We start from the raw sequence: 10,514 nt of genomic DNA, 5'->3' as shown, positions 1-10,514 counted from the left end.
TTGTAATTTAATTTGGTACCATGCTAATTTATATGTATATATATCTTATAAACATCGCCGTGAGATCACTAGTGGTATAGAAAATTGGTTATATTTAATCAAGAAAAATACACCGCAAAAAGTGATGGTGTTCCCAGCATTACCGCGACGAGCTAAGTAGCTGAGGCTGATTACCTTAGACTTCAAAAACAGAGAACCATTCTGTCAGCGAAGGGAGGGCGACGGGCTTTAACAAAAAAGCTCTCCGTTGCTGTACCCTCCCACTGCATTCAGTTGCAAATCACTGTGTGCTTGGAAAAGCCTGCGCTTCCCCAGTCCCCAGCCTTCCCAGGGTAAGTGCTGCGGCTCCAGCAGCAGCGCCTCTCCCCGCTCCCTTCCTCCGAGTGTGCCTGCGTGTGTCCGTGTGTCCGTGTGTCTGTGCGGGTGCGTGTGTGGTGGCGGTGTGTCTTTTCCTTTTTTTTTTTTTTTTTTTTTCCTTTCTTTCTAATCGGGAGCTCTGAATGAAAGCCAGGCAGAGGGAGAGCTCCCCCTTAGCTTTGGTTCCCTGCTGTCCAGAGTTAAGTGATGCTGGGAGAAAAAGCCTGAGTTAGATCCAAGTGGGATCAGTCTTAGAAAATAACAGCAGAAAACAAACAAGAAAAGGACTCTAATAGCTCATTCTTCAGTTTTCTTTGGGGTGGACACTACTTCACTTTCTCAGAAGCAGAATAAAAGGTAGGAGCCTTTCTTACTTGCATTTCCGTAAGCCCCTTGTAGTTGCTGTTGTTATTGTTATTAGAGCATGAACAGCATGGTATTTAATGTAATGCATAAAATTGCTCTACTGTATGCAACTTTTTACATTTCATAAATATGCCTCAGGAGTAATGAAACAAGGGGTAGGAAACAGATGCTGTGTATTTTGTCCTCGAAGTAAACCGATATCATATGTATTGAAGATTGAAATGCTCAGCATTTTATAGAATTTTTTTCTTTTATTTTTCTCTACCAGTATCAGGCTGTCTTTGGAGCAGCAGTTGCAATCTGTATTCAGTTCTTGCAAATATAATGGGGACAACAACAATACTACTTGAATTGAAAAAAGCCCAATGTTTCATAGTGTAACTGTTATGAGCATAACATGAAACATACACATACGTGCCCACACTTTCTCTATGCCAGTGCAAGTCTGTTACAGCTTTCAGTGCTATTGGTTTTGTCCTGAATTGAATTTCAGAATGATTATATTCACTTACAGCAAATGTTTCTTTATGAAGGAAATCCCTATGGAGAGGGATGGTGGGTGGATACAGGCAATATTTCAAATATAGGTACAGAGCTATATACACACCAATGGGGAAAATATTGCCAGGTTTGACATTTCAGTAAGGGGGGGGGAGAGAAGGGAGGGAGAAAAAATTTAGTCTGTACCTGTGTGAGCATTTATTGTCACTGCTGCAATAAAATCCATATTTGATGTAGTGTTAAATTAATGCAGCACAATACAAGTCTAAATCCATGTTCCCAGTAACTATTGGTGGCATTGTCAGCTGCGTGAGAAATTTGCAGTAGACTAATACCGTACATGATACTAGTTGCAGCCATAAAAATCTAACAGTCCTTCAGCTTAAGAGAATGCATCTGCACGTGCAATCGGTGACAAATAGCAACCAGCATTTTAAAACTGACCTATCATCTATGTTGCTTCCACACAAATGGAGCTGTTTCCTATAATCTTCATCTTTCATTTCAGTAAAAGCTTCTGTATTACCCCAACTACATATCCACTGCTTTGAAGGTATTTTTTGAATTATACAACTTGTTGTTTGTATACATGTATATGTATAAGTGCATATATGTGTGGTGTGAGGAAACAGGTTTGTTAAGAATTATGATTTTTTTGTTGTTGTTTTTTTCCTTTTTTTTTTTCTTTTACGCTAGTAGGCTTTGCATTTACATGGCAGTGTTACCAGAGGGGGAGAACATGGGTGGGAGACTAGAATGTACTTCTGAATCCCTAAATTATTTTTAAATATGCCATGTACCAGGAATATCATAGGTCTGATAACATGCATTTATTGAGATTTTCTAGTTAGTCAAACTTTTGTATTAATTGGTTACTTTTTGAATGTTATACTGGCCTTTGCTATTTTTGAGGATAAGAAAGAATGAACTAACTTAGAGAACTGGGAAAGGCGAATAAAAAAAGACAAGCTATCTTTCCCTGAGTTGAAAACCATTTTTTTACAGTCAATGTGGGCTTGCGTCAGGAGAGGAATAGTTCTTGGATTATAAACTGGTAATCTAGTTTGTGTCTGGAAGGGGTCTTCTCAAATTTTTATTTACTTTCTTAAACAATAATATGAATGAAAAGGTCATTTCTGTAGCAATTTTCTGTTAATTTTAGTTTAGCTCTATCTTCGTGCTTTCTTTGTGTGCTGCCAAGATGATTTTATATTATGATTTATATTATGATTTTATATAGGAACTTTGTAATGTTTGAGTGTTGATTATAATACAGATATTTAAACTTGAGACTGCTGCTAAGGATTTTATTTTTGTTTCTTTACATAGCATTGGAAAATATCTTGATTGCTTGCATTGCCAGCAATTTATATTTATAATTCTGTAACAGTTAATGTCAAAGAAAATGGCAAGATCCGTCTTTGAGGGACTGTATGTAGGAACTTAAATACTCTGTGAAATGGTCTTGTTGGTTTTGCGTGTAGATCTACTAAAACTTCATATTTGCTTGTTCTCAGTAGACAAAGGATCTGTGAAGAAACTGGTGAAATACTAAAATATGCTCACAGTAGACACTGTGGTTTCTGTTCTTTTCTGTGCTTAGACTTTATTGAAAAATGCATTCAAATAATGCCATGTCAAAGCAAGTGAGCTCGTCATTAATTAAATGTAGAGAGATACTCATAATATGCACATGCATACGTGCACACCAGTATACAAATTTCGGCTAAGTGATATCACTTCTAATTTTTCTTTGTTAAATAATTCATTGTAAAAGGCAGAAAAGGTTAATTTGAGAATGATATCTACCTCTATTTCTTAGAAAGTTATTTCCTGATCTCAACATGATTTCCCAAGGAAAAAAAAAGGACTGAGACAGAGCCTTCCTCATCTGGGTAGTTCTCTGCAGGTAACATAGTTTCTATGTCTGTTAACCATATTCACAGGCAGGTTGCAGGTGAAAATTAACTACCTTTGAAGTAGAATAATTTTATATACACCACTAGGTTGCAGCACTAGTGCAAAGGGTCAAATTAAGATTGAATATTGTTGAATTGAAGCAATAGGGTGAAGTTTCTGACTATAATGATAGTAATATTTTGAATTAATTCATTATTATCACTTGAAACCAAGTTTGTAAACACCAACACATCTTAATTGGACTTCACAATATATCATTGCTCATACATTTGAAAAATCTGATACCCAGTTAATTATTTGATATTACATAAGAGACATAAATGGAAGGGAAAGACAGAGTAAATAAAATACGAGTTTAAGAAACATTTCATGAATGTCTTATAATCGACATACACATATATTCTGTATTACTTTTATTATTTATTATGGGATATTTAATGACATATTAGTTGATGTATCATGTATAGTAAGAGAAGAATATTGAAATTCAGATACAAAACTTCTTGTCAACGGTTTAAGCATGCCAAAGTAAAATAGTATGAAGGGTGATTTCACTGTACATATGGAAACCATAGAACATCTTAAATTGTTCTGAATAATATGCAGCTATCAATGAAAGCATGTGCAAACTCAAGGTACACTTCACTGAAACCTTCATTGACCATACTTTATGACACACACACACTGCACATCCTGCAGCCTCAAATCTACTAATGTGGACACTTGCTTTTTCACAAAACATGCTTTCTCTACTGTCCAACTTCTGGCAAAACTTGAATGCAAGAAACAATGAAGAACAGTATTCTGAATTCTGTCTTGGACTAAATGTTGCCCAAAACTCTATTCAGGCCAAAAGGAACTCCTCTGTTGAATGTTGTTTGTTTTCCCCTTCCTGGATTTACACCTCTTCTTATTTGAGTCCTTGGCATGGTGACTTGCCTAACTTGCCCATATCTGTGAGTTAGAACCTCTACAATAGAGCAATAGGAAGTAATCCTCATCTCTGGGAAGCTGAGTGTGTTACAGTCATCAGGATGTATTGCTGCACACAGGAAAAAATCAGCCAGATCCAAGCACTGTGTTTATTTATTTATTTTTTTTTCTTTTCCTTTCTTTTCTTTTTTCTTTTTTTTTTCTCTATTGTGTTTTGATCTGGTGGCCAGCCAGAACACCACCCAACCAAAGAGCTATTGAGCTTATACATTCTGTTTGCTGGCTTATTGGTTGAGTTTTTAGTATGTTGAGGATTTGCCAAAAATCTGCCAGCTGAGGCTTTTAATGCCTTTCTTTGTACATGCAGTCTTCCTGATTATTAAACATCAGAGCCAGTTACATCAAGTGTGTGTGTGTGTGTGCAGGGGAAAGGCAAAACAGGGAATTTCTTTGCTTTGTACAGGGATTTCATTCTAGCAAGCAGAATAATGTACAGTTTCTCTCAATTTATATCAGCCTTTTATTACTTCACTTTTCCTGTAAGCTCCTACTATCACTTCTTGCCTCTACTAACTTATATGAAATAAAGGTTTATCAGCTTGTTGATAAAGGAGCATGTGCAGTAGGAGGCATAAAGCTCTAGCAGTATCGCAGAGGTGTTCCTCAGCTTGTAGTGTCATACGGCATCTGATCTGGGATATAAACTCAAGTTGGAAGTGTGCCGTACTATGTCTTTACCAACAGGCTGCATCAAGGGAACACAAAGATATAATGAAAAACTATATGGCAGTATTCCCTTTTAATGCTGTCCCCACATGCACATCATTCTTAACATGATGTTTTTCTATTTTAAACTTTATTATGGCAACTCTTAATGGTAACTCAAAGTGGACTTTGAAACATGTATCAAACAGTAGGAAATCATGTAAGGCAGAGAAAGCAAGTGTATGTGTGTTTATGCACAGCCAATCATTCAAAAAATATGCATTGAAAATAGATATTTTCAGAATCCCGTTGGTCAAAAGCTAGAACTGTCCTCTTCTGTTTTACAATAATAATTAAAAAAACCCTTTCTGAAATACGTTCTCATGAAGAATTATGTATTATGTGGTATATATTTCTGTACATATGTCTATGTTCTATGATTTTTCTGCTGATACGCCATCATCTGCCACATTAGATTGGTTTTATTGTATTATCCTATTTCAGTGTTCTACATTACAACATAAAGATCATGATGTACCATCACTTAGCCTGATCAGATCATGATCCTTAAAAAAGAATGCAATCCTCATGAAACCTGCAATGCTACAATACCTGATTTTTAAGACATAAAGAATAGATACAAATGTAATTTACTGCATTATGAGCAAAACTCAAAATGAAACAGGACTGGTATTCCTCCCCTGGCCTCCATATTAACATAAAATAAAAATAGATACTGAACTGTTATTTTGGGCTTGTCAATCACACTATAGTAGTTCATACGATATTTACACCAGTTTAATGGATGAAAAGTTTATCTTATTAGTTGTTACACTATCCTAATATTAGTACTAATAAAACATCTGTATGCCTGTGTCTAGGAAACTTGTAGTTGCTGTACTGCAATGACCATCCTGTCATTGGTTCCTATATGTAATACAAGTGTACAGCTGATTTTTACTTCTGCTGGAATAGAGAGAGTATTGAATGTATTTTTTTCTTGAATATGTTTCATATTATAGACATGAGACAAAGGAACTGCATAAAAACTTTTTCTTTTGAAATGAGGGTGAGAAAAGAGGTAGGAATGGAAAGTATTTGTAATTGTTTGGAGGCAATATTCAGGACAGATAAGGTTTATTTTGCTTCTAAGGTTTCTTTCTTCTAAGAAAAAACATCCCTTAAATGTATACATCTCTTTTTCTTACAAACAGTCACCTGTTATTTTCCTGATGCCTTTTTCTATGGTAAGTAGAACTGGGACCATAAATGTATACAAGGCCCAAGATGTGGGACTCAGTCAGCATCAGTAGCATTGCTGTGCATACAGTGTTAGCATCCTTGCCTGTGACCTCTGTCATGGGGCAGTGGATTCTCCAGGGCTAGGGGTCCTGTAACCTTGCAAAGGTCTTTGTACTGGTACAACTTCCACAGATGAAGTCTCCTAAAGAGGGGTATAAACAGCCCTTTGAAAGCAGCTGTGGGCAGCAGGGAGAGAGAGACCCCTTCCTCTGTCACAACACTGAGATTTTCCTGGCTCTGTCTACTTGGTTTAATGGGCACATCATATTTTTTCTTGTTATGGCTATCATTCTCAGAATATTCTTTTAAAAATATTGTCCATCACTAGGCCTTAAAATACTGTTTGATGTAGTCATGACAGACTTATGAGCTTCAATTATGAATCAGGACCGTAGTGTATAATAATATCTACAAGTTCCTGCTTTCTCAGTGAAGAACTGTCTTGTTTTCTCCATATATCTTTCTATGCCTTGGGTAGAGATAAAGAGGGGCCTACACTTCGTTTAGTCTTGGTTGTAATCTGTGGATAGTGTTAAAACAATTAATTTGAAATAAAAGATGGCTTCTTTCTATCCTCAGGGTGTTTTTGTATAAAAGGACACCTGATTATATTTTTTAAAATATATTCATTTAAAGTCATGTTTTCATGTTTTACTTGTCCCTGGAGAAATATCTGAGCCTCAAAACAGCAGACGAAGTGTGAAAATAAAAGTTTATATTTGGGTCCCTCCCTGTTTTCTTGGCATACCCCTTGAAGATTTCCAATGTGTCATCAGTAAATTAGTTAAAAGTAGATTTAGATGTCATCAATTTCTATACATCATAAAAATTATAAGTAATCCATTCACTGAAGGTGCTAATGAGATGAATAAGATTTAAACCTTAAAATAGCTTGTTTTATTTTTTATGTTGAGTCTACTCACAAGAGAACCTGCATTTTCACTAGAAGATTGACAGTTGTTAGGAATAATTGCAAAACAACACAAATAGAAAGAAAAAAAGAAAAAACAACAGAATGTGTTTAAAAGAATAACCCCCAAACATGACAAATTGAAATAAGAAAATAAGAAAATAAAAATATTTCAGGTCTTATTTTCTACCTGTAAGAATATATTGTAATTACAAATTATGTGAATAGACTTTAAAAACAAAACAAAACATCATGTTATAGATCATATTCTGATTATTAGTGTAGATGTTTTCTAAATTCTTGTATATTTTTAGTAAGGGGAGGGCTGTTATATGTAAGTACTGTTATACATGATTTTTTCTTTTTCATTATAATCTTGATCTGCAAAGTAAGCTGTTTAGAGCTACTATCCTGCTCTCATGAGTTTCTCGTAAAAAATCAAAACAAAACTAACTAATTAAGCTAACTAACTGTTGGGCTATCTAATAATGAATTCTAGTTAAATATGTAATATTAACCAAAACAAAGCAATATTATATTAACATCATAGAATCTATGCAATCACTGCCATAGAATATGGTGAAATTCAGCTCAGATCAACAGCATTTAACCATTTAAAAACAGTTTTTAATCAAAACAGTACTTTATTAAATGGTAAGTAATAGTGTAGACCTAATGTTCTGTATGAGTTACTAGGGTCTACCCAGTAATTTTGCAGCTGTATGAAACATTTTGCTCTCTTTTAAGATTAGTGAAGTAAGGAGTGTCATTATTACATGAAAGGTAGTTCAAGATCTGCTTAAGCATATTATAACCAAGTTCACTAAATATGTTACTGCTACCGCCTTACCAAGAGGGAAGCACTATTAAGCACTTTTAAGCACTATTTCTGTCTCCTAGTTTCTCTTTGGGATAGTTACCACAGCTTTGTGGCAGAAATATGTAGTGTCCATAAAAAGTAAGACAGAAGTGTGATTTTTTTCCTCTTGTTGGATGAAGTTTTTCTGCCATTAGCATGCCGAGATGTGCTCTTTCCCTTGAGTAAGAGTTTGGTGCCTGTGGTCAAGACAGCACTGAAGCTGACACCTTGATTAAAACAAGTGAATCGAGCCCCAGGCATATAAAGTACATTTGGTTCTCTCCATGACTTAATACTTGGGCACATTTTATTGACAGTTTTTGATTAAGAACTTTCAAGCTTTTGTGTTATCTGTTACTAGATTCATTTTTTTCTGGTAGTTACATCTGTGAATGGCAGATATACAGATATAGATAGATGGATTTTCCTTTGTAATATTGTTCTTTTATAAATGATATAATTTTTTTCTTGTTTACAATTTAATTCTTTCCAATTTCTCTTCTTAAGTGGTCTTTAATGAAGTAGTACCCAGATTTGAATAATTAATTTGAGAAAATCTTTCTTAAGGTGGAAATGTATTACTTTTAAAATTTATTTATAATATTTAGAAACTTTAATGGAATAACAGTCATTCTGATGATGAAAAGAAATCGATCTCTTTTCTAAAATTAAAGTATGTGTGTGATACATATGTACAGAATGGAAAATGGAGAAAAAATCATACATCCCTTCTTCCTCTTCCTGTCCTTGACAAGCAAGGCATCTGAACCCATTCTGAAACACGTGTGTTATTTGTGAATATATTTTAATTGTGATGTGGTTTCCTCTACCTTTCTATTTGAGCTCAGAAAAATGAAAATTACAAAAGGATGATGAATTAAGACATAGTATATTATAGTAATAATACAATTAAAGTTTTGATGAGCATAAATCTTCAAGTTAATTCAGGTATTTATAATGTGAATGAGACAGGTCACTGGGCTTGAGCTGCTCTAAATTGGATACCTAAAATATTGTGGCAAAGAAGGAGAAATCAATTATTTAAATTCTGAAATCCATAGTTGTTCAAGAAGTTACAGTATATTTTCAATTTGTTGTATTTAGGTGTTTAAATTACACTTGATATGCTTAGAACAGAAATTACAAAAAGCCATCAAGGAGCGAGTTTGTTAGGTTTTCAATTCTAACAACACCCGCTTAGCTGGAGTTAAATACAAATAAAGCTCAAAGTAGTTCGGCCTTCTAAGTTACAGGATGAAAACAAACAAATGAACAAACAGCTGTGTTAACATGAGAGCCACTTCTTGCTACATTTTGGGTTATGTATATTCAGGAAAGGAAATACCCACCTTTTCTCTCCTCCATGGCTGCAGCCATCAAGATCCAAGCAGCAAGTACCTGCACATAAAGTCTGAGCTGTTTTGCCAAACGGACAGCCTGCAAAAGTCAGGTCTAATGGAATAATGTCAGGCGAGGTGGATAAGTCCCACAGCTCCCAGTTAGATGGTTCCAGCTCAGTCTCTGGAAGAGCACCCAAACAGTCTTGTCGTACAGGAGTGTATGACTATGGCATCATTTTAGTGTTGTGACTGGTTCCTTGTTACTCCTGTGTATGCTCACTGGAGTCCATTTATAACTCTAGCTAAAATCCCCCCCCCCCCCCCCCCCTTGTTTTTTTTAATTAAAAAAAGGCACACAAGTAAAATCATGCTACTTCAGCACTAAAAGATTTCTGGAGTAATTCAGAAGCTATTTTGTTATCATTAGAGTAGATTAAAACTGGACTATTGGATAGGAAGCAGGACAATAACATAAAAAATGTGTCATAATGGCTTGATGACTGCAAGAAAAAAATGATTGTTTTTGAGAATGAAATTCTATTTAAGTAAACAGAATTCATCTTAATAATTCCAATGTGTAGTCAAGCACTGACTTCTCCAGAGTAGCCTATTAATACGTTAAAATATATGAGCTAAAATGAAGTGATATATGGAAAAGCAGTTTAAAGTTAGCTAAATACATTTCTGTGCAATCAGAAATACTAACAACAAAGCTCAAGATAATACTGACACAAAAATAATTCTTTTTATAATGTTGGTATTGTTCAGGGTCTTTTCTCTTTAAAGGAAACAATTACAATGATTTACAGCAGTTTGCTGATGAAATAGTATTTCTGTGTTGTGAGATGCTTGGTTTCTTTCTGGCTGAAGTGTTCTGTGAACAATTTTTAATATAGTTCTTTCTTTGTTTTGTTTGTTTGTTTTCTATACATAAGTAAAATCTATTACACAAAATAATCAGCAGTGAAGTAATCACCAATGAAGTAACTATGGTTTGAAATGTTTCCTCCCACACAAGCCTTTAGGTTTTTATCTTGTTTTGTGTTTACACTGTCATTGCACTCTGACCTGTTCCTATCATATAATAGGATACAGTAATCCCATTATATGTCCTATAATAGAATCATAATCATATAATAATCCTTTGTGAAGGATGGGGTTTTGCAGTGGAAACTGAAAAGCATTCATCTGACAATGAGATATCTGATACACTAGAAATACTGTTTCTTCACTATCTCTCACATTATAGCTCATTATATCTCCCACATGTAGCTTTTTTAAGAGCTCGCTATATTTGAGATTAACTTTTTTTTTTTTTTTC

At 34.7% G+C, this 10,514-nt stretch overlaps 1 protein-coding gene across 5 annotated transcripts in view; it reads left to right on the top strand.

Annotated features, from left to right (window-relative positions):
- Positions 1 to 270: 270 nt before the first annotated feature.
- LOC308189035 (cadherin-10) overlaps positions 271 to 10,514 on the top strand; it is a 96,866-nt gene continuing 86,622 nt past the window's right edge. The window contains exons 1-2 of one of the 5 annotated variants that reach the window (XM_080578627.1): positions 341 to 714; positions 3,047 to 3,133. The gene's annotated coding sequence lies outside the window, so the exon portion shown is untranslated. Of the gene's footprint in view, positions 715 to 3,046; positions 3,134 to 10,514 lie in introns of all 5 variants that reach the window. The other 4 variants (XM_080578628.1, XM_080578626.1, XM_080578630.1 and 1 more) reach the window with 4 other exon arrangements.

The sequence above is a fragment of the Anser brachyrhynchus genome (assembly GCF_964034855.1).
Source record: "Anser brachyrhynchus genome assembly, chromosome: 2".
NCBI lineage: Eukaryota > Metazoa > Chordata > Aves > Anseriformes > Anatidae > Anser > Anser brachyrhynchus.
Note: the sequence above shows the minus strand (reverse complement) of the source record. Positions and strands in the feature narration are given on the sequence as shown.